Source organism: Schistocerca piceifrons, chromosome 2, assembly GCF_021461385.2.
Source record: "Schistocerca piceifrons isolate TAMUIC-IGC-003096 chromosome 2, iqSchPice1.1, whole genome shotgun sequence".
Taxonomy (NCBI): Eukaryota; Metazoa; Arthropoda; class Insecta; order Orthoptera; family Acrididae; genus Schistocerca; species Schistocerca piceifrons.
This window is the reverse complement of record NC_060139.1, coordinates 296843314-296863298: the sequence shown is the minus strand read 5'-3', so window position 1 is coordinate 296863298 and position 19985 is coordinate 296843314. Positions and strand designations below refer to the sequence as shown.

Sequence of the window (19985 nt, the reverse complement as noted above, 5' to 3'; positions counted from 1 at the left end):
CGCAGTACAGCTACTGTTTCGTGACCGCCAGCAGAACATAGACGGGCGAAGCAGACACACGGTGACCCTAGAAGTGGCGTGTGGCTTCATGCGACGTGTTTCCAGCGTAGGGCTGAGCAACCGTCCGCGTCGAGGCCCGTTAGCTCAGTTGGTTAGAACGTCGTGCTAATAACGCGAAGGTCGTGGGTTCGATCCCCCCACGGGCCAGTAGGCTTTTACTACTACGAAAAGGCAGCGCCGATTTCAGCTGGCGAGTGTGATGACCGAAAGATCATCGCCCTGCGTGGACGTTGGCAGAGGATCCGAACCCGACTCGTCGGGAAGCGCTGCAGCATTCGCTCGGCAATGGTCACAATATGTTGAATACGCTGGTTCTCATACGGCAAAGAGAAAATGAAAGAAAATGCCCGATTGCCGACGTGTAACAACTTTGGCCCTTGTCAGTGCTTGGGCGGGTGACCGCATGGGAACACAGGGTACTGTTGGCAATTTTGCTTCCTATTTTTCTTTCTCCTTTGTTTTCGCAGCTGCAGACCGATTCAGTGAGGGAGACGCCACCGTGAAATGAAGGGGCGTGCTGTGTGTCCACCGCCTCGCCTCTCCCTGCCTCTCTCAGTCGTTTCTCGTGCTTGTCGTTTTGATATAGGCCGACTGGAGAGCGTCAGCTCTCGCGTCAGCTGAGCAAAGTCGAGACAAGTCGAGACACACTGTAGGCTGGTCTGCAGCGAGTGAGAGGGAGAAAGAACATTAATTTAACGGCGCGTGGCAAAAGTACTCATACGCAAAGCTGAAAGCCTGCTGCGGTGGCCGGGAATCGAACCCGGATCAACTGCTTGCAAGGCAACTATGCTGACCTTTACACCACCACCGCACAACCGGGCGCCCCCCCGCCGCGCTGTGTCGGCTTCCCGCCAGTCGGCAGCGGCCGAAGGTGATCGTAGCCCTAGGCGCATTACGAGGTAGGCTAGGGGAGCACATGCAGATGCATTCGCACGGCGTATCCATGCACATTTCGCACCCTTTGGCAAGAGTCGGCGCCGGCGACGCAAGAGGACGCAGAGGACGGCGTTCTGGCGGCATTTTTAGGCAGTACAGTGCAGGATTCAGCGTCTGCAGCATTTTCTCGACAGAATGCTACGGCGCTTGACGGCAGTCCCACGTTATCTCGAGACATCTGCTCGGGAAGCAGCGAAAGATTGCTACTGGTCTGAGCATCTGTGGTTCAGTGGTAGAATGCTCACCTGCCACGCGGGCGGCCCGGGTTCGATTCACGGCCGATGCATCGTTTTGCTTTTCCCGCGGTGCCGTGTGGCTTGCGCGCTTGAGATGCACGATCCACAAGAATGTATAGCGGGATTCCCTTGAGAAGAACCGAGAACGCAGCACGCGCGGTTCCCCACTCAGACGCTCGCGTCATGTTCTGCGGACTGGCGTCGGCCTGGCCTCACAAGTTGCTGTGTCCAGGTGCCTCCGAGGCAATGAACTTGAACGACGGGGAGTACTGCCCATCGTTGCAAAAGCTGCAGCACCACCACAATCAACTGGGCCGGCAATGCACGTGTAGCAACAGAACACGTTATCCACCAAGTAGTGTATCTCTGCGTCTAACAATGGGTACGCTACTTGCCCAGTTCCCAGGACCAACGGTCCGCCCCGTGCCTCGGTAGCGCAGTAGTCAGCGCGTAAGTCTCATAATTTTAAGGTCGTGAGTTCGATCCTCACCCGGGGCATTTAATTTTCTGTGACTCACGGTGGTGCTGTCGCTAGGGCTCGAACTTATTTCTTGTTTGTTATCCACAACGTTTCAACGCTTCAGAGAGAAAATTTATACTTCCTGTTATTGATACTGACAGCTTTCCTTTTCCTCTTCTCCCAGTAGAGCATGAAGCCAAAAGCATTGCTCTGAGACTTTTGAGGTGCGCGCCTTGCCAGCCAGTATGCGCAATGACGTTCGCAAAGAGAGAAGGGTGCCGACACGGGCCTCGGCACGAAATGTGCGAGAGACCATCCGATCCGTCGAACGGACGCCCAAATCCGGTGAGATCTAGTGGCTAGGATGCCTGGCTATCACCCCGGAGGCCCGGGCTCGATTGCCGGAACCGGAACGGAATTTTTTCCACACGAATCGTCTCAAGTTTCAGCAGTGCGTGCTGCTGTTTCCCGTCCTGCTCGCAGTACAGCTACTGTTTCGTGACCGCCAGCAGAACATAGACGGGCGAAGCAGACACACGGTGACCCTAGAAGTGGCGTGTGGCTTCATGCGACGTGTTTCCAGCGTAGGGCTGAGCAACCGTCCGCGTCGAGGCCCGTTAGCTCAGTTGGTTAGAACGTCGTGCTAATAACGCGAAGGTCGTGGGTTCGATCCCCCCACGGGCCAGTAGGCTTTTACTACTACGAAAAGGCAGCGCCGATTTCAGCTGGCGAGTGTGATGACCGAAAGATCATCGCCCTGCGTGGACGTTGGCAGAGGATCCGAACCCGACTCGTCGGGAAGCGCTGCAGCATTCGCTCGGCAATGGTCACAATATGTTGAATACGCTGGTTCTCATACGGCAAAGAGAAAATGAAAGAAAATGCCCGATTGCCGACGTGTAACAACTTTGGCCCTTGTCAGTGCTTGGGCGGGTGACCGCATGGGAACACAGGGTACTGTTGGCAATTTTGCTTCCTATTTTTCTTTCTCCTTTGTTTTCGCAGCTGCAGACCGATTCAGTGAGGGAGACGCCACCGTGAAATGAAGGGGCGTGCTGTGTGTCCACCGCCTCGCCTCTCCCTGCCTCTCTCAGTCGTTTCTCGTGCTTGTCGTTTTGATATAGGCCGACTGGAGAGCGTCAGCTCTCGCGTCAGCTGAGCAAAGTCGAGACAAGTCGAGACACACTGTAGGCTGGTCTGCAGCGAGTGAGAGGGAGAAAGAACATTAATTTAACGGCGCGTGGCAAAAGTACTCATACGCAAAGCTGAAAGCCTGCTGCGGTGGCCGGGAATCGAACCCGGATCAACTGCTTGCAAGGCAACTATGCTGACCTTTACACCACCACCGCACAACCGGGCGCCCCCCCGCCGCGCTGTGTCGGCTTCCCGCCAGTCGGCAGCGGCCGAAGGTGATCGTAGCCCTAGGCGCATTACGAGGTAGGCTAGGGGAGCACATGCAGATGCATTCGCACGGCGTATCCATGCACATTTCGCACCCTTTGGCAAGAGTCGGCGCCGGCGACGCAAGAGGACGCAGAGGACGGCGTTCTGGCGGCATTTTTAGGCAGTACAGTGCAGGATTCAGCGTCTGCAGCATTTTCTCGACAGAATGCTACGGCGCTTGACGGCAGTCCCACGTTATCTCGAGACATCTGCTCGGGAAGCAGCGAAAGATTGCTACTGGTCTGAGCATCTGTGGTTCAGTGGTAGAATGCTCACCTGCCACGCGGGCGGCCCGGGTTCGATTCACGGCCGATGCATCGTTTTGCTTTTCCCGCGGTGCCGTGTGGCTTGCGCGCTTGAGATGCACGATCCACAAGAATGTATAGCGGGATTCCCTTGAGAAGAACCGAGAACGCAGCACGCGCGGTTCCCCACTCAGACGCTCGCGTCATGTTCTGCGGACTGGCGTCGGCCTGGCCTCACAAGTTGCTGTGTCCAGGTGCCTCCGAGGCAATGAACTTGAACGACGGGGAGTACTGCCCATCGTTGCAAAAGCTGCAGCACCACCACAATCAACTGGGCCGGCAATGCACGTGTAGCAACAGAACACGTTATCCACCAAGTAGTGTATCTCTGCGTCTAACAATGGGTACGCTACTTGCCCAGTTCCCAGGACCAACGGTCCGCCCCGTGCCTCGGTAGCGCAGTAGTCAGCGCGTAAGTCTCATAATTTTAAGGTCGTGAGTTCGATCCTCACCCGGGGCATTTAATTTTCTGTGACTCACGGTGGTGCTGTCGCTAGGGCTCGAACTTATTTCTTGTTTGTTATCCACAACGTTTCAACGCTTCAGAGAGAAAATTTATACTTCCTGTTATTGATACTGACAGCTTTCCTTTTCCTCTTCTCCCAGTAGAGCATGAAGCCAAAAGCATTGCTCTGAGACTTTTGAGGTGCGCGCCTTGCCAGCCAGTATGCGCAATGACGTTCGCAAAGAGAGAAGGGTGCCGACACGGGCCTCGGCACGAAATGTGCGAGAGACCATCCGATCCGTCGAACGGACGCCCAAATCCGGTGAGATCTAGTGGCTAGGATGCCTGGCTATCACCCCGGAGGCCCGGGCTCGATTGCCGGAACCGGAACGGAATTTTTTCCACACGAATCGTCTCAAGTTTCAGCAGTGCGTGCTGCTGTTTCCCGTCCTGCTCGCAGTACAGCTACTGTTTCGTGACCGCCAGCAGAACATAGACGGGCGAAGCAGACACACGGTGACCCTAGAAGTGGCGTGTGGCTTCATGCGACGTGTTTCCAGCGTAGGGCTGAGCAACCGTCCGCGTCGAGGCCCGTTAGCTCAGTTGGTTAGAACGTCGTGCTAATAACGCGAAGGTCGTGGGTTCGATCCCCCCACGGGCCAGTAGGCTTTTACTACTACGAAAAGGCAGCGCCGATTTCAGCTGGCGAGTGTGATGACCGAAAGATCATCGCCCTGCGTGGACGTTGGCAGAGGATCCGAACCCGACTCGTCGGGAAGCGCTGCAGCATTCGCTCGGCAATGGTCACAATATGTTGAATACGCTGGTTCTCATACGGCAAAGAGAAAATGAAAGAAAATGCCCGATTGCCGACGTGTAACAACTTTGGCCCTTGTCAGTGCTTGGGCGGGTGACCGCATGGGAACACAGGGTACTGTTGGCAATTTTGCTTCCTATTTTTCTTTCTCCTTTGTTTTCGCAGCTGCAGACCGATTCAGTGAGGGAGACGCCACCGTGAAATGAAGGGGCGTGCTGTGTGTCCACCGCCTCGCCTCTCCCTGCCTCTCTCAGTCGTTTCTCGTGCTTGTCGTTTTGATATAGGCCGACTGGAGAGCGTCAGCTCTCGCGTCAGCTGAGCAAAGTCGAGACAAGTCGAGACACACTGTAGGCTGGTCTGCAGCGAGTGAGAGGGAGAAAGAACATTAATTTAACGGCGCGTGGCAAAAGTACTCATACGCAAAGCTGAAAGCCTGCTGCGGTGGCCGGGAATCGAACCCGGATCAACTGCTTGCAAGGCAACTATGCTGACCTTTACACCACCACCGCACAACCGGGCGCCCCCACGCCGCGCTGTGTCGGCTTCCCGCCAGTCGGCAGCGGCCGAAGGTGATCGTAGCCCTAGGCGCATTACGAGGTAGGCTAGGGGAGCACATGCAGATGCATTCGCACGGCGTATCCATGCACATTTCGCACCCTTTGGCAAGAGTCGGCGCCGGCGACGCAAGAGGACGCAGAGGACGGCGTTCTGGCGGCATTTTTAGGCAGTACAGTGCAGGATTCAGCGTCTGCAGCATTTTCTCGACAGAATGCTACGGCGCTTGACGGCAGTCCCACGTTATCTCGAGACATCTGCTCGGGAAGCAGCGAAAGATTGCTACTGGTCTGAGCATCTGTGGTTCAGTGGTAGAATGCTCACCTGCCACGCGGGCGGCCCGGGTTCGATTCACGGCCGATGCATCGTTTTGCTTTTCCCGCGGTGCCGTGTGGCTTGCGCGCTTGAGATGCACGATCCACAAGAATGTATAGCGGGATTCCCTTGAGAAGAACCGAGAACGCAGCACGCGCGGTTCCCCACTCAGACGCTCGCGTCATGTTCTGCGGACTGGCGTCGGCCTGGCCTCACAAGTTGCTGTGTCCAGGTGCCTCCGAGGCAATGAACTTGAACGACGGGGAGTACTGCCCATCGTTGCAAAAGCTGCAGCACCACCACAATCAACTGGGCCGGCAATGCACGTGTAGCAACAGAACACGTTATCCACCAAGTAGTGTATCTCTGCGTCTAACAATGGGTACGCTACTTGCCCAGTTCCCAGGACCAACGGTCCGCCCCGTGCCTCGGTAGCGCAGTAGTCAGCGCGTAAGTCTCATAATTTTAAGGTCGTGAGTTCGATCCTCACCCGGGGCATTTAATTTTCTGTGACTCACGGTGGTGCTGTCGCTAGGGCTCGAACTTATTTCTTGTTTGTTATCCACAACGTTTCAACGCTTCAGAGAGAAAATTTATACTTCCTGTTATTGATACTGACAGCTTTCCTTTTCCTCTTCTCCCAGTAGAGCATGAAGCCAAAAGCATTGCTCTGAGACTTTTGAGGTGCGCGCCTTGCCAGCCAGTATGCGCAATGACGTTCGCAAAGAGAGAAGGGTGCGAGAGACCATCCGATCCGTCGAACGGACGCCCAAATCCGGTGAGATCTAGTGGCTAGGATGCCTGGCTATCACCCCGGAGGCCCGGGCTCGATTGCCGGAACCGGAACGGAATTTTTTCCACACGAATCGTCTCAAGTTTCAGCAGTGCGTGCTGCCGTTTCCCGTCCTGCTCGCAGTACAGCTACTGTTTCGTGACCGCCAGCAGAACATAGACGGGCGAAGCAGACACACGGTGACCCTAGAAGTGGCGTGTGGCTTCATGCGACGTGTTTCCAGCGTAGGGCTGAGCAACCGTCCGCGTCGAGGCCCGTTAGCTCAGTTGGTTAGAGCGTCGTGCTAATAACGCGAAGGTCGTGGGTTCGATCCCCCCACGGGCCAGTAGACTTTTACTACTACGAAAAGGCAGCGCCGATTTCAGCTGGGGAGTGTGATGACCAAAAGATCATCGCCGTGCGTGGACGTTGGCAGAGGATCCGAACCCGACTCGTCGGGAAGCGCTGCAGCATTCGCTCGGCAATGGTCACAATATGTTGAATACGCTGGTTCTCATACGGCAAAGAGAAAATGAAAGAAAATGCCCGATTGCCGACGTGTAACAACTTTGGCCCTTGTCAGTGCTTGGGCGGGTGACCGCATGGGAACACAGGGTACTGTTGGCAATTTTGCTTCCTATTTTTCTTTCTCCTTTGTTTTCGCAGCTGCAGACCGATTCAGTGAGGGAGACGCCACCGTGAAATGAAGGGGCGTGCTGTGTGTCCACCGCCTCGCCTCTCCCTGCCTCTCTCAGTCGTTTCTCGTGCTTGTCGTTTTGATATAGGCCGACTGGAGAGCGTCAGCTCTCGCGTCAGCTGAGCAAAGTCGAGACAAGTCGAGACACACTGTAGGCTGGTCTGCAGCGAGTGAGAGGGAGAAAGAACATTAATTTAACGGCGCGTGGCAAAAGTACTCATACGCAAAGCTGAAAGCCTGCTGCGGTGGCCGGGAATCGAACCCGGATCAACTGCTTGCAAGGCAACTATGCTGACCTTTACACCACCACCGCACAACCGGGCGCCCCCACGCCGCGCTGTGTCGGCTTCCCGCCAGTCGGCAGCGGCCGAAGGTGATCGTAGCCCTAGGCGCATTACGAGGTAGGCTAGGGGAGCACATGCAGATGCATTCGCACGGCGTATCCATGCACATTTCGCACCCTTTGGCAAGAGTCGGCGCCGGCGACGCAAGAGGACGCAGAGGACGGCGTTCTGGCGGCATTTTTAGGCAGTACAGTGCAGGATTCAGCGTCTGCAGCATTTTCTCGACAGAATGCTACGGCGCTTGACGGCAGTCCCACGTTATCTCGAGACATCTGCTCGGGAAGCAGCGAAAGATTGCTACTGGTCTGAGCATCTGTGGTTCAGTGGTAGAATGCTCGCCTGCCACGCGGGCGGCCCGGGTTCGATTCCCGGCCGATGCATCGTTTTGCTTTTCCCGCGGTGCCGTGTGGCTTGCGCGCTTGAGATGCACGATCCACAAGAATGTATAGCGGGATTCCCTTGAGAAGAACCGAGAACGCAGCACGCGCGGTTCCCCACTCAGACGCTCGCGTCATGTTCTGCGGACTGGCGTCGGCCTGGCCTCACAAGTTGCTGTGTCCAGGTGCCTCCGAGGCAATGAACTTGAACGACGGGGAGTACTGCCCATCGTTGCAAAAGCTGCAGCACCACCACAATCAACTGGGCCGGCAATGCACGTGTAGCAACAGAACACGTTATCCACCAAGTAGTGTATCTCTGCGTCTAACAATGGGTACGCTACTTGCCCAGTTCCCAGGACCAACGGTCCGCCCCGTGCCTCGGTAGCGCAGTAGTCAGCGCGGAAGTCTCATAATTTTAAGGTCGTGAGTTCGATCCTCACCCGGGGCATTTAATTTTCTGTGACTCACGGTGGTGCTGTCGCTAGGGCTCGAACTTATTTCTTGTTTGTTATCCACAACGTTTCAACGCTTCAGAGAGAAAATTTATACTTCCTGTTATTGATACTGACAGCTTTCCTTTTCCTCTTCTCCCAGTAGAGCATGAAGCCAAAAGCATTGCTCTGAGACTTTTGAGGTGCGCGCCTTGCCAGCCAGTATGCGCAATGACGTTCGCAAAGAGAGAAGGGTGCGAGAGACCATCCGATCCGTCGAACGGACGCCCAAATCCGGTGAGATCTAGTGGCTAGGATGCCTGGCTATCACCCCGGAGGCCCGGGCTCGATTGCCGGAACCGGAACGGAATTTTTTCCACACGAATCGTCTCAAGTTTCAGCAGTGCGTGCTGCCGTTTCCCGTCCTGCTCGCAGTACAGCTACTGTTTCGTGACCGCCAGCAGAACATAGACGGGCGAAGCAGACACACGGTGACCCTAGAAGTGGCGTGTGGCTTCATGCGACGTGTTTCCAGCGTAGGGCTGAGCAACCGTCCGCGTCGAGGCCCGTTAGCTCAGTTGGTTAGAGCGTCGTGCTAATAACGCGAAGGTCGTGGGTTCGATCCCCCCACGGGCCAGTAGACTTTTACTACTACGAAAAGGCAGCGCCGATTTCAGCTGGCGAGTGTGATGACCAAAAGATCATCGCCGTGCGTGGACGTTGGCAGAGGATCCGAACCCGACTCGTCGGGAAGCGCTGCAGCATTCGCTCGGCAATGGTCACAATATGTTGAATACGCTGGTTCTCATACGGCAAAGAGAAAATGAAAGAAAATGCCCGATTGCCGACGTGTAACAACTTTGGCCCTTGTCAGTGCTTGGGCGGGTGACCGCATGGGAACACAGGGTACTGTTGGCAATTTTGCTTCCTATTTTTCTTTCTCCTTTGTTTTCGCAGCTGCAGACCGATTCAGTGAGGGAGACGCCACCGTGAAATGAAGGGGCGTGCTGTGTGTCCACCGCCTCGCCTCTCCCTGCCTCTCTCAGTCGTTTCTCGTGCTTGTCGTTTTGATATAGGCCGACTGGAAAGCGTCAGCTCTCGCGTCAGCTGAGCAAAGTCGAGACAAGTCGAGACACACTGTAGGCTGGTCTGCAGCGAGTGAGAGGGAGAAAGAACATTAATTTAACGGCGCGTGGCAAAAGTACTCATACGCAAAGCTGAAAGCCTGCTGCGGTGGCCGGGAATCGAACCCGGATCAACTGCTTGCAAGGCAACTATGCTGACCTTTACACCACCACCGCACAACCGGGCGCCCCCACGCCGCGCTGTGTCGGCTTCCCGCCAGTCGGCAGCGGCCGAAGGTGATCGTAGCCCTAGGCGCATTACGAGGTAGGCTAGGGGAGCACATGCAGATGCATTCGCACGGCGTATCCATGCACATTTCGCACCCTTTGGCAAGAGTCGGCGCCGGCGACGCAAGAGGACGCAGAGGACGGCGTTCTGGCGGCATTTTTAGGCAGTACAGTGCAGGATTCAGCGTCTGCAGCATTTTCTCGACAGAATGCTACGGCGCTTGACGGCAGTCCCACGTTATCTCGAGACATCTGCTCGGGAAGCAGCGAAAGATTGCTACTGGTCTGAGCATCTGTGGTTCAGTGGTAGAATGCTCGCCTGCCACGCGGGCGGCCCGGGTTCGATTCCCGGCCGATGCATCGTTTTGCTTTTCCCGCGGTGCCGTGTGGCTTGCGCGCTTGAGATGCACGATCCACAAGAATGTATAGCGGGATTCCCTTGAGAAGAACCGAGAACGCAGCACGCGCGGTTCCCCACTCAGACGCTCGCGTCATGTTCTGCGGACTGGCGTCGGCCTGGCCTCACAAGTTGCTGTGTCCAGGTGCCTCCGAGGCAATGAACTTGAACGACGGGGAGTACTGCCCATCGTTGCAAAAGCTGCAGCACCACCACAATCAACTGGGCCGGCAATGCACGTGTAGCAACAGAACACGTTATCCACCAAGTAGTGTATCTCTGCGTCTAACAATGGGTACGCTACTTGCCCAGTTCCCAGGACCAACGGTCCGCCCCGTGCCTCGGTAGCGCAGTAGTCAGCGCGGAAGTCTCATAATTTTAAGGTCGTGAGTTCGATCCTCACCCGGGGCATTTAATTTTCTGTGACTCACGGTGGTGCTGTCGCTAGGGCTCGAACTTATTTCTTGTTTGTTATCCACAACGTTTCAACGCTTCAGAGAGAAAATTTATACTTCCTGTTATTGATACTGACAGCTTTCCTTTTCCTCTTCTCCCAGTAGAGCATGAAGCCAAAAGCATTGCTCTGAGACTTTTGAGGTGCGCGCCTTGCCAGCCAGTATGCGCAATGACGTTCGCAAAGAGAGAAGGGTGCGAGAGACCATCCGATCCGTCGAACGGACGCCCAAATCCGGTGAGATCTAGTGGCTAGGATGCCTGGCTATCACCCCGGAGGCCCGGGCTCGATTGCCGGAACCGGAACGGAATTTTTTCCACACGAATCGTCTCAAGTTTCAGCAGTGCGTGCTGCCGTTTCCCGTCCTGCTCGCAGTACAGCTACTGTTTCGTGACCGCCAGCAGAACATAGACGGGCGAAGCAGACACACGGTGACCCTAGAAGTGGCGTGTGGCTTCATGCGACGTGTTTCCAGCGTAGGGCTGAGCAACCGTCCGCGTCGAGGCCCGTTAGCTCAGTTGGTTAGAGCGTCGTGCTAATAACGCGAAGGTCGTGGGTTCGATCCCCCCACGGGCCAGTAGACTTTTACTACTACGAAAAGGCAGCGCCGATTTCAGCTGGCGAGTGTGATGACCAAAAGATCATCGCCGTGCGTGGACGTTGGCAGAGGATCCGAACCCGACTCGTCGGGAAGCGCTGCAGCATTCGCTCGGCAATGGTCACAATATGTTGAATACGCTGGTTCTCATACGGCAAAGAGAAAATGAAAGAAAATGCCCGATTGCCGACGTGTAACAACTTTGGCCCTTGTCAGTGCTTGGGCGGGTGACCGCATGGGAACACAGGGTACTGTTGGCAATTTTGCTTCCTATTTTTCTTTCTCCTTTGTTTTCGCAGCTGCAGACCGATTCAGTGAGGGAGACGCCACCGTGAAATGAAGGGGCGTGCTGTGTGTCCACCGCCTCGCCTCTCCCTGCCTCTCTCAGTCGTTTCTCGTGCTTGTCGTTTTGATATAGGCCGACTGGAAAGCGTCAGCTCTCGCGTCAGCTGAGCAAAGTCGAGACAAGTCGAGACACACTGTAGGCTGGTCTGCAGCGAGTGAGAGGGAGAAAGAACATTAATTTAACGGCGCGTGGCAAAAGTACTCATACGCAAAGCTGAAAGCCTGCTGCGGTGGCCGGGAATCGAACCCGGATCAACTGCTTGCAAGGCAACTATGCTGACCTTTACACCACCACCGCACAACCGGGCGCCCCCACGCCGCGCTGTGTCGGCTTCCCGCCAGTCGGCAGCGGCCGAAGGTGATCGTAGCCCTAGGCGCATTACGAGGTAGGCTAGGGGAGCACATGCAGATGCATTCGCACGGCGTATCCATGCACATTTCGCACCCTTTGGCAAGAGTCGGCGCCGGCGACGCAAGAGGACGCAGAGGACGGCGTTCTGGCGGCATTTTTAGGCAGTACAGTGCAGGATTCAGCGTCTGCAGCATTTTCTCGACAGAATGCTACGGCGCTTGACGGCAGTCCCACGTTATCTCGAGACATCTGCTCGGGAAGCAGCGAAAGATTGCTACTGGTCTGAGCATCTGTGGTTCAGTGGTAGAATGCTCGCCTGCCACGCGGGCGGCCCGGGTTCGATTCCCGGCCGATGCATCGTTTTGCTTTTCCCGCGGTGCCGTGTGGCTTGCGCGCTTGAGATGCACGATCCACAAGAATGTATAGCGGGATTCCCTTGAGAAGAACCGAGAACGCAGCACGCGCGGTTCCCCACTCAGACGCTCGCGTCATGTTCTGCGGACTGGCGTCGGCCTGGCCTCACAAGTTGCTGTGTCCAGGTGCCTCCGAGGCAATGAACTTGAACGACGGGGAGTACTGCCCATCGTTGCAAAAGCTGCAGCACCACCACAATCAACTGGGCCGGCAATGCACGTGTAGCAACAGAACACGTTATCCACCAAGTAGTGTATCTCTGCGTCTAACAATGGGTACGCTACTTGCCCAGTTCCCAGGACCAACGGTCCGCCCCGTGCCTCGGTAGCGCAGTAGTCAGCGCGGAAGTCTCATAATTTTAAGGTCGTGAGTTCGATCCTCACCCGGGGCATTTAATTTTCTGTGACTCACGGTGGTGCTGTCGCTAGGGCTCGAACTTATTTCTTGTTTGTTATCCACAACGTTTCAACGCTTCAGAGAGAAAATTTATACTTCCTGTTATTGATACTGACAGCTTTCCTTTTCCTCTTCTCCCAGTAGAGCATGAAGCCAAAAGCATTGCTCTGAGACTTTTGAGGTGCGCGCCTTGCCAGCCAGTATGCGCAATGACGTTCGCAAAGAGAGAAGGGTGCGAGAGACCATCCGATCCGTCGAACGGACGCCCAAATCCGGTGAGATCTAGTGGCTAGGATGCCTGGCTATCACCCCGGAGGCCCGGGCTCGATTGCCGGAACCGGAACGGAATTTTTTCCACACGAATCGTCTCAAGTTTCAGCAGTGCGTGCTGCCGTTTCCCGTCCTGCTCGCAGTACAGCTACTGTTTCGTGACCGCCAGCAGAACATAGACGGGCGAAGCAGACACACGGTGACCCTAGAAGTGGCGTGTGGCTTCATGCGACGTGTTTCCAGCGTAGGGCTGAGCAACCGTCCGCGTCGAGGCCCGTTAGCTCAGTTGGTTAGAGCGTCGTGCTAATAACGCGAAGGTCGTGGGTTCGATCCCCCCACGGGCCAGTAGACTTTTACTACTACGAAAAGGCAGCGCCGATTTCAGCTGGCGAGTGTGATGACCAAAAGATCATCGCCGTGCGTGGACGTTGGCAGAGGATCCGAACCCGACTCGTCGGGAAGCGCTGCAGCATTCGCTCGGCAATGGTCACAATATGTTGAATACGCTGGTTCTCATACGGCAAAGAGAAAATGAAAGAAAATGCCCGATTGCCGACGTGTAACAACTTTGGCCCTTGTCAGTGCTTGGGCGGGTGACCGCATGGGAACACAGGGTACTGTTGGCAATTTTGCTTCCTATTTTTCTTTCTCCTTTGTTTTCGCAGCTGCAGACCGATTCAGTGAGGGAGACGCCACCGTGAAATGAAGGGGCGTGCTGTGTGTCCACCGCCTCGCCTCTCCCTGCCTCTCTCAGTCGTTTCTCGTGCTTGTCGTTTTGATATAGGCCGACTGGAGAGCGTCAGCTCTCGCGTCAGCTGAGCAAAGTCGAGACAAGTCGAGACACACTGTAGGCTGGTCTGCAGCGAGTAAGAGGGAGAAAGAACATTAATTTAACGGCGCGTGGCAAAAGTACTCATACGCAAAGCTGAAAGCCTGCTGCGGTGGCCGGGAATCGAACCCGGATCAACAGCTTGCAAGGCAACTATGCTGACCTTTACACCACCACCGCACAACCGGGCGCCCCCACGCCGCGCTGTGTCGGCTTCCCGCCAGTCGGCAGCGGCCGAAGGTGATCGTAGCCCTAGGCGCATTACGAGGTAGGCTAGGGGAGCACATGCAGATGCATTCGCACGGCGTATCCATGCACATTTCGCACCCTTTGGCAAGAGTCGGCGCCGGCGACGCAAGAGGACGCAGAGGACGGCGTTCTGGCGGCATTTTTAGGCAGTACAGTGCAGGATTCAGCGTCTGCAGCATTTTCTCGACAGAATGCTACGGCGCTTGACGGCAGTCCCACGTTATCTCGAGACATCTGCTCGGGAAGCAGCGAAAGATTGCTACTGGTCTGAGCATCGGTGGTTCAGTGGTAGAATGCTCGCCTGCCACGCGGGCGGCCCGGGTTCGATTCCCGGCCGATGCATCGTTTTGCTTTTCCCGCGGTGCCGTGTGGCTTGCGCGCTTGAGATGCACGATCCACAAGAATGTATAGCGGGATTCCCTTGAGAAGAACCGAGAACGCAGCACGCGCGGTTCCCCACTCAGACGCTCGCGTCATGTTCTGCGGACTGGCGTCGGCCTGGCCTCACAAGTTGCTGTGTCCAGGTGCCTCCGAGGCAATGAACTTGAACGACGGGGAGTACTGCCCATCGTTGCAAAAGCTGCAGCACCACCACAATCAACTGGGCCGGCAATGCACGTGTAGCAACAGAACACGTTATCCACCAAGTAGTGTATCTCTGCGTCTAACAATGGGTACGCTACTTGCCCAGTTCCCAGGACCAACGGTCCGCCCCGTGCCTCGGTAGCGCAGTAGTCAGCGCGGAAGTCTCATAATTTTAAGGTCGTGAGTTCGATCCTCACCCGGGGCATTTAATTTTCTGTGACTCACGGTGGTGCTGTCGCTAGGGCTCGAACTTATTTCTTGTTTGTTATCCACAACGTTTCAACGCTTCAGAGAGAAAATTTATACTTCCTGTTATTGATACTGACAGCTTTCCTTTTCCTCTTCTCCCAGTAGAGCATGAAGCCAAAAGCATTGCTCTGAGACTTTTGAGGTGCGCGCCTTGCCAGCCAGTATGCGCAATGACGTTCGCAAAGAGAGAAGGGTGCCGACACGGGCCTCGGCACGAAATGTGCGAGAGACCATCCGATCCGTCGAACGGACGCCCAAATCCGGTGAGATCTAGTGGCTAGGATGCCTGGCTATCACCCCGGAGGCCCGGGCTCGATTGCCGGAACCGGAACGGAATTTTTTCCACACGAATCGTCTCAAGTTTCAGCAGTGCGTGCTGCCGTTTCCCGTCCTGCTCGCAGTACAGCTACTGTTTCGTGACCGCCAGCAGAACATAGACGGGCGAAGCAGAAACACGGTGACCCTAGAAGTGGCGTGTGGCTTCATGCGACGTGTTTCCAGCGTAGGGCTGAGCAACCGTCCGCGTCGAGGCCCGTTAGCTCAGTTGGTTAGAGCGTCGTGCTAATAACGCGAAGGTCGTGGGTTCGATCCCCCCACGGGCCAGTAGGCTTTTACTACTACGAAAAGGCAGCGCCGATTTCAGCTGGCGAGTGTGATGACCAAAAGATCATCGCCCTGCGTGGACGTTGGCAGAGGATCCGAACCCGACTCGTCGGGAAGCGCTGCAGCATTCGCTCGGCAATGGTCACAATATGTTGAATACGCTGGTTCTCATACGGCAAAGAGAAAATGAAAGAAAATGCCCGATTGCCGACGTGTAACAACTTTGGCCCTTGTCAGTGCTTGGGCGGGTGACCGCATGGGAACACAGGGTACTGTTGGCAATTTTGCTTCCTATTTTTCTTTCTCCTTTGTTTTCGCAGCTGCAGACCGATTCAGTGAGGGAGACGCCACCGTGAAATGAAGGGGCGTGCTGTGTGTCCACCGCCTCGCCTCTCCCTGCCTCTCTCAGTCGTTTCTCGTGCTTGTCGTTTTGATATAGGCCGACTGGAGAGCGTCAGCTCTCGCGTCAGCTGAGCAAAGTCGAGACAAGTCGAGACACACTGTAGGCTGGTCTGCAGCGAGTAAGAGGGAGAAAGAACATTAATTTAACGGCGGGTGGCAAAAGTACTCATACGCAAAGCTGAAAGCCTGCTGCGGTGGCCGGGAATCGAACCCGGATCAACTGCTTGCAAGGCAAATATGCTGACCTTTACACCACCACCGCACAACCGGGCGCCCCCACGCCGCGCTGTGTCGGCTTCCCGCCAGTCGGCAGCGGCCGAAGGTGATCGTAGCCCTAGGCGCATTACGAGGTAGGCTAGGGGAGCACATGCAGATGCATTCGCACGGCGTATCCATGCACATTTCGCACCCTTTGGCAAGAGTCGGCGCCGGCGACGCAAGAGGACGCAGAGGACGGCGTTCTGGCGGCATTTTTAGGCAGTACAGTGCAGGATTCAGCGTCTGCAGCATTTTCTCGACAGAATGCTACGGCGCTTGACGGCAGTCCCACGTTATCTCGAGACATCTGCTCGGGAAGCAGCGAAAGATTGCTACTGGTCTGAGCATCTGTGGTTCAGTGGTAGAATGCTCGCCTGCCACGCGGGCGGCCCGGGTTCGATTCCCGGCCGATGCATCGTTTTGCTTTTCCCGCGGTGCCGTGTGGCTTGCGCGCTTGAGATGCACGATCCACAAGAATGTATAGCGGGATTCCCTTGAGAAGAACCGAGAACGCAGCACGCGCGGTTCCCCACTCAGACGCTCGCGTCATGTTCTGCGGACTGGCGTCGGCCTGGCCTCACAAGTTGCTGTGTCCAGGTGCCTCCGAGGCAATGAACTTGAACGACGGGGAGTACTGCCCATCGTTGCAAAAGCTGCAGCACCACCACAATCAACTGGGCCGGCAATGCACGTGTAGCAACAGAACACGTTATCCACCAAGTAGTGTATCTCTGCGTCTAACAATGGGTACGCTACTTGCCCAGTTCCCAGGACCAACGGTCCGCCCCGTGCCTCGGTAGCGCAGTAGTCAGCGCGGAAGTCTCATAATTTTAAGGTCGTGAGTTCGATCCTCACCCGGGGCATTTAATTTTCTGTGACTCACGGTGGTGCTGTCGCTAGGGCTCGAACTTATTTCTTGTTTGTTATCCACAACGTTTCAACGCTTCAGAGAGAAAATTTATACTTCCTGTTATTGATACTGACAGCTTTCCTTTTCCTCTTCTCCCAGTAGAGCATGAAGCCAAAAGCATTGCTCTGAGACTTTTGAGGTGCGCGCCTTGCCAGCCAGTATGCGCAATGACGTTCGCAAAGAGAGAAGGGTGCCGACACGGGCCTCGGCACGAAATGTGCGAGAGACCATCCGATCCGTCGAACGGACGCCCAAATCCGGTGAGATCTAGTGGCTAGGATGCCTGGCTATCACCCCGGAGGCCCGGGCTCGATTGCCGGAACCGGAACGGAATTTTTTCCACACGAATCGTCTCAAGTTTCAGCAGTGCGTGCTGCCGTTTCCCGTCCTGCTCGCAGTACAGCTACTGTTTCGTGACCGCCAGCAGAACATAGACGGGCGAAGCAGACACACGGTGACCCTAGAAGTGGCGTGTGGCTTCATGCGACGTGTTTCCAGCGTAGGGCTGAGCAACCGTCCGCGTCGAGGCCCGTTAGCTCAGTTGGTTAGAGCGTCGTGCTAATAACGCGAAGGTCGTGGGTTCGATCCCCCCACGGGCCAGTAGGCTTTTACTACTACGAAAAGGCGGCGCCGATTTCAGCTGGCGAGTGTGATGACCAAAAGATCATCGCCCTGCGTGGACGTTGGCAGAGGATCCGAACCCGACTCGTCGGGAAGCGCTGCAGCATTCGCTCGGCAATGGTCACAATATGTTGAATACGCTGGTTCTCATACGGCAAAGAGAAAATGAAAGAAAATGCCCGATTGCCGACGTGTAACAACTTTGGCCCTTGTCAGTGCTTGGGCGGGTGACCGCATGGGAACACAGGGTACTGTTGGCAATTTTGCTTCCTATTTTTCTTTCTCCTTTGTTTTCGCAGCTGCAGACCGATTCAGTGAGGGAGACGCCACCGTGAAATGAAGGGGCGTGCTGTGTGTCCACCGCCTCGCCTCTCCCTGCCTCTCTCAGTCGTTTCTCGTGCTTGTCGTTTTGATATAGGCCGACTGGAGAGCGTCAGCTCTCGCGTCAGCTGAGCAAAGTCGAGACAAGTCGAGACACACTGTAGGCTGGTCTGCAGCGAGTGAGAGGGAGAAAGAACATTAATTTAACGGCGCGTGGCAAAAGTACTCATACGCAAAGCTGAAAGCCTGCTGCGGTGGCCGGGAATCGAACCCGGATCAACTGCTTGCAAGGCAACTATGCTGACCTTTACACCACCACCGCACAACCGGGCGCCCCCACGCCGCGCTGTGTCGGCTTCCCGCCAGTCGGCAGCGGCCGAAGGTGATCGTAGCCCTAGGCGCATTACGAGGTAGGCTAGGGGAGCACATGCAGATGCATTCGCACGGCGTATCCATGCACATTTCGCACCCTTTGGCAAGAGTCGGCGCCGGCGACGCAAGAGGACGCAGAGGACGGCGTTCTGGCGGCATTTTTAGGCAGTACAGTGCAGGATTCAGCGTCTGCAGCATTTTCTCGACAGAATGCTACGGCGCTTGACGGCAGTCCCACGTTATCTCGAGACATCTGCTCGGGAAGCAGCGAAAGATTGCTACTGGTCTGAGCATCGGTGGTTCAGTGGTCCGCCCACGCTCTGAAGCGGCGCCCGTCTCTCTCGCGGCCATCCCGTATAAGATGTCCTACATACGGGAGTACTTTTTAACGAGGAGCTACGCTCTGTCAACGGCTACCGACAGACACAGGACCGCCCGCGGACTCTACGTTGCCCTGACTGGACAACCTCCGCGTCATAAACTGGTGTTCCGGAACCCCACAGTGGAATGGGTGAACGTGTGGGCAAACATCAACAACCCGGTGTTGCCGTCGGATGTGAGTGCGCTCTGGTTTAAGATCGTCAACAACACCCTAGCGACGAACCAGCGGCTTGCCGACATTCATCTCCTTCCCTCTGCCAACTGTGGTAGATGTGGTGCTGTGGACACACGGGAACATCGTTTTGAGTGTGCATCGGTGTCGACGGTATGGCGGTTGTGTCAACGAATGGTCGCCCACATTAATAGAACGCCTCCTCACCTTGTGACTGTTCGTCGTGTGATAGTGCCTAACTTCAAAGCTTTCCCGCGGACGAAAAATAACGCCACTGTCTGGATCTTAGGGCATACGATTTATGCCCTTATCGATATGGCCGTCACTGATACTGTGATTTACCTGGATTATTTGTGGGCCCAGTATATGACACTGAAGGATTGCGTTCAATTTCGCGAACTGTTTGCGAATTTTTTGAAGGCGGCCTTGGATTACGGCTATGAAATGGAACTGCGGCAAACACCTTGAACTGAGATTTACTGAGCTGACGCGTTCTATTTTTACTTTCTTTTTCCTTCTTTTCTTTGTTTTATTTGCGTTATGGTTGGTGACTTGTGCCACACCCACACTACGGGTCGTTCTGGTTTTATCTCCAAGAGAGGAGTGTCCTTTTACTTTTGAGGAATTTTATTTTCTTCACAAGACTTCATGGGTATTTTAGAAGATACAGCCTGTTTGTGTGGAACATTCATAGTTGCAGGAGTGTTTTTTTTACAATCTCTTAAATCCTGTTCCCGGACTGTCGCGATTTCATTTTATTACTTTCCTGTGATTTCTGTTTCTTTCGTGTGATGCACACATCGACATAAACTCTCATGTTGTGCTGTTGTGCTGCGTTGCCACCTGTTTTGTAACAACTCTCTGCTACATCGGAGTGACTGACGTTAGTCAGGAGGGACAATATATTTTTCTTTTAAGTGGAATATGAGTTTAGTTGAACTACGAGCAGAAGAGTTGAACCAGCGGAGGAAAGAAGACCGTCCACGAATTCCGCGATAAAATTTTTCTTAGTTCTCCATTTTTTCTGTGGAAGAAGACACCACACCATCTGAGCAGAAGATGATTTTGTTTTAAGTTATACCACTGTTCCACGAAATTCGACAGTAAAGCAAATATAGCGATGAAGCTCGCCGAAGAAGGCATATTTTGGTGAGAGTAAGGAGGGCTATAAGGGGAGTTGGGAGGCCCTAAAAAAAAAAAAAAAAAAAAAAAAAAAAAGTGGTAGAATGCTCGCCTGCCACGCGGGCGGCCCGGGTTCG

General features: G+C 55.1%; 34 non-coding genes across 34 annotated transcripts; 25 read left to right on the top strand and 9 right to left on the bottom strand.

The window, feature by feature from the left end:
* The first annotated feature begins 133 nt into the window (after positions 1–133).
* Trnai-aau lies at positions 134–207 on the top strand. The gene has a single exon. It is a non-coding gene; the product is annotated as a tRNA-Ile (tRNA).
* A 592-nt stretch (positions 208–799) lies between these two features.
* Trnaa-ugc lies at positions 800–871 on the bottom strand. The gene has a single exon. It is a non-coding gene; the product is annotated as a tRNA-Ala (tRNA).
* Positions 872–1211: 340 nt separating this feature from the next.
* On the top strand, positions 1212–1282 carry Trnag-gcc. Its single transcript has one exon. It is a non-coding gene; the product is annotated as a tRNA-Gly (tRNA).
* A 375-nt stretch (positions 1283–1657) lies between these two features.
* Positions 1658–1730, top strand: Trnam-cau. The gene has a single exon. It is a non-coding gene; the product is annotated as a tRNA-Met (tRNA).
* Positions 1731–2303: 573 nt separating this feature from the next.
* Trnai-aau lies at positions 2304–2377 on the top strand. The gene has a single exon. It is a non-coding gene; the product is annotated as a tRNA-Ile (tRNA).
* A 592-nt stretch (positions 2378–2969) lies between these two features.
* Positions 2970–3041, bottom strand: Trnaa-ugc. The gene has a single exon. It is a non-coding gene; the product is annotated as a tRNA-Ala (tRNA).
* Positions 3042–3381: 340 nt separating this feature from the next.
* Trnag-gcc lies at positions 3382–3452 on the top strand. Its single transcript has one exon. It is a non-coding gene; the product is annotated as a tRNA-Gly (tRNA).
* A 375-nt stretch (positions 3453–3827) lies between these two features.
* Positions 3828–3900, top strand: Trnam-cau. Its single transcript has one exon. It is a non-coding gene; the product is annotated as a tRNA-Met (tRNA).
* A 573-nt stretch (positions 3901–4473) lies between these two features.
* Positions 4474–4547, top strand: Trnai-aau. The gene has a single exon. It is a non-coding gene; the product is annotated as a tRNA-Ile (tRNA).
* Positions 4548–5139: 592 nt separating this feature from the next.
* On the bottom strand, positions 5140–5211 carry Trnaa-ugc. Its single transcript has one exon. It is a non-coding gene; the product is annotated as a tRNA-Ala (tRNA).
* Positions 5212–5551: 340 nt separating this feature from the next.
* Positions 5552–5622, top strand: Trnag-gcc. Its single transcript has one exon. It is a non-coding gene; the product is annotated as a tRNA-Gly (tRNA).
* Positions 5623–5997: 375 nt separating this feature from the next.
* On the top strand, positions 5998–6070 carry Trnam-cau. Its single transcript has one exon. It is a non-coding gene; the product is annotated as a tRNA-Met (tRNA).
* Positions 6071–6616: 546 nt separating this feature from the next.
* Positions 6617–6690, top strand: Trnai-aau. Its single transcript has one exon. It is a non-coding gene; the product is annotated as a tRNA-Ile (tRNA).
* Positions 6691–7282: 592 nt separating this feature from the next.
* On the bottom strand, positions 7283–7354 carry Trnaa-ugc. The gene has a single exon. It is a non-coding gene; the product is annotated as a tRNA-Ala (tRNA).
* Positions 7355–7694: 340 nt separating this feature from the next.
* Trnag-gcc lies at positions 7695–7765 on the top strand. The gene has a single exon. It is a non-coding gene; the product is annotated as a tRNA-Gly (tRNA).
* Positions 7766–8140: 375 nt separating this feature from the next.
* Trnam-cau lies at positions 8141–8213 on the top strand. Its single transcript has one exon. It is a non-coding gene; the product is annotated as a tRNA-Met (tRNA).
* Positions 8214–8759: 546 nt separating this feature from the next.
* Positions 8760–8833, top strand: Trnai-aau. Its single transcript has one exon. It is a non-coding gene; the product is annotated as a tRNA-Ile (tRNA).
* A 592-nt stretch (positions 8834–9425) lies between these two features.
* Trnaa-ugc lies at positions 9426–9497 on the bottom strand. The gene has a single exon. It is a non-coding gene; the product is annotated as a tRNA-Ala (tRNA).
* Positions 9498–9837: 340 nt separating this feature from the next.
* Positions 9838–9908, top strand: Trnag-gcc. The gene has a single exon. It is a non-coding gene; the product is annotated as a tRNA-Gly (tRNA).
* Positions 9909–10283: 375 nt separating this feature from the next.
* Trnam-cau lies at positions 10284–10356 on the top strand. Its single transcript has one exon. It is a non-coding gene; the product is annotated as a tRNA-Met (tRNA).
* A 546-nt stretch (positions 10357–10902) lies between these two features.
* Trnai-aau lies at positions 10903–10976 on the top strand. The gene has a single exon. It is a non-coding gene; the product is annotated as a tRNA-Ile (tRNA).
* Positions 10977–11568: 592 nt separating this feature from the next.
* On the bottom strand, positions 11569–11640 carry Trnaa-ugc. The gene has a single exon. It is a non-coding gene; the product is annotated as a tRNA-Ala (tRNA).
* Positions 11641–11980: 340 nt separating this feature from the next.
* Trnag-gcc lies at positions 11981–12051 on the top strand. The gene has a single exon. It is a non-coding gene; the product is annotated as a tRNA-Gly (tRNA).
* A 375-nt stretch (positions 12052–12426) lies between these two features.
* Positions 12427–12499, top strand: Trnam-cau. The gene has a single exon. It is a non-coding gene; the product is annotated as a tRNA-Met (tRNA).
* A 546-nt stretch (positions 12500–13045) lies between these two features.
* On the top strand, positions 13046–13119 carry Trnai-aau. The gene has a single exon. It is a non-coding gene; the product is annotated as a tRNA-Ile (tRNA).
* Positions 13120–13711: 592 nt separating this feature from the next.
* Positions 13712–13783, bottom strand: Trnaa-ugc. Its single transcript has one exon. It is a non-coding gene; the product is annotated as a tRNA-Ala (tRNA).
* Positions 13784–14123: 340 nt separating this feature from the next.
* On the top strand, positions 14124–14194 carry Trnag-gcc. The gene has a single exon. It is a non-coding gene; the product is annotated as a tRNA-Gly (tRNA).
* Positions 14195–14569: 375 nt separating this feature from the next.
* On the top strand, positions 14570–14642 carry Trnam-cau. Its single transcript has one exon. It is a non-coding gene; the product is annotated as a tRNA-Met (tRNA).
* A 573-nt stretch (positions 14643–15215) lies between these two features.
* Positions 15216–15289, top strand: Trnai-aau. Its single transcript has one exon. It is a non-coding gene; the product is annotated as a tRNA-Ile (tRNA).
* Positions 15290–15881: 592 nt separating this feature from the next.
* Positions 15882–15953, bottom strand: Trnaa-ugc. The gene has a single exon. It is a non-coding gene; the product is annotated as a tRNA-Ala (tRNA).
* A 340-nt stretch (positions 15954–16293) lies between these two features.
* On the top strand, positions 16294–16364 carry Trnag-gcc. Its single transcript has one exon. It is a non-coding gene; the product is annotated as a tRNA-Gly (tRNA).
* Positions 16365–16739: 375 nt separating this feature from the next.
* On the top strand, positions 16740–16812 carry Trnam-cau. Its single transcript has one exon. It is a non-coding gene; the product is annotated as a tRNA-Met (tRNA).
* A 573-nt stretch (positions 16813–17385) lies between these two features.
* On the top strand, positions 17386–17459 carry Trnai-aau. Its single transcript has one exon. It is a non-coding gene; the product is annotated as a tRNA-Ile (tRNA).
* A 592-nt stretch (positions 17460–18051) lies between these two features.
* Trnaa-ugc lies at positions 18052–18123 on the bottom strand. Its single transcript has one exon. It is a non-coding gene; the product is annotated as a tRNA-Ala (tRNA).
* Positions 18124–19985: the final 1862 nt, after the last annotated feature.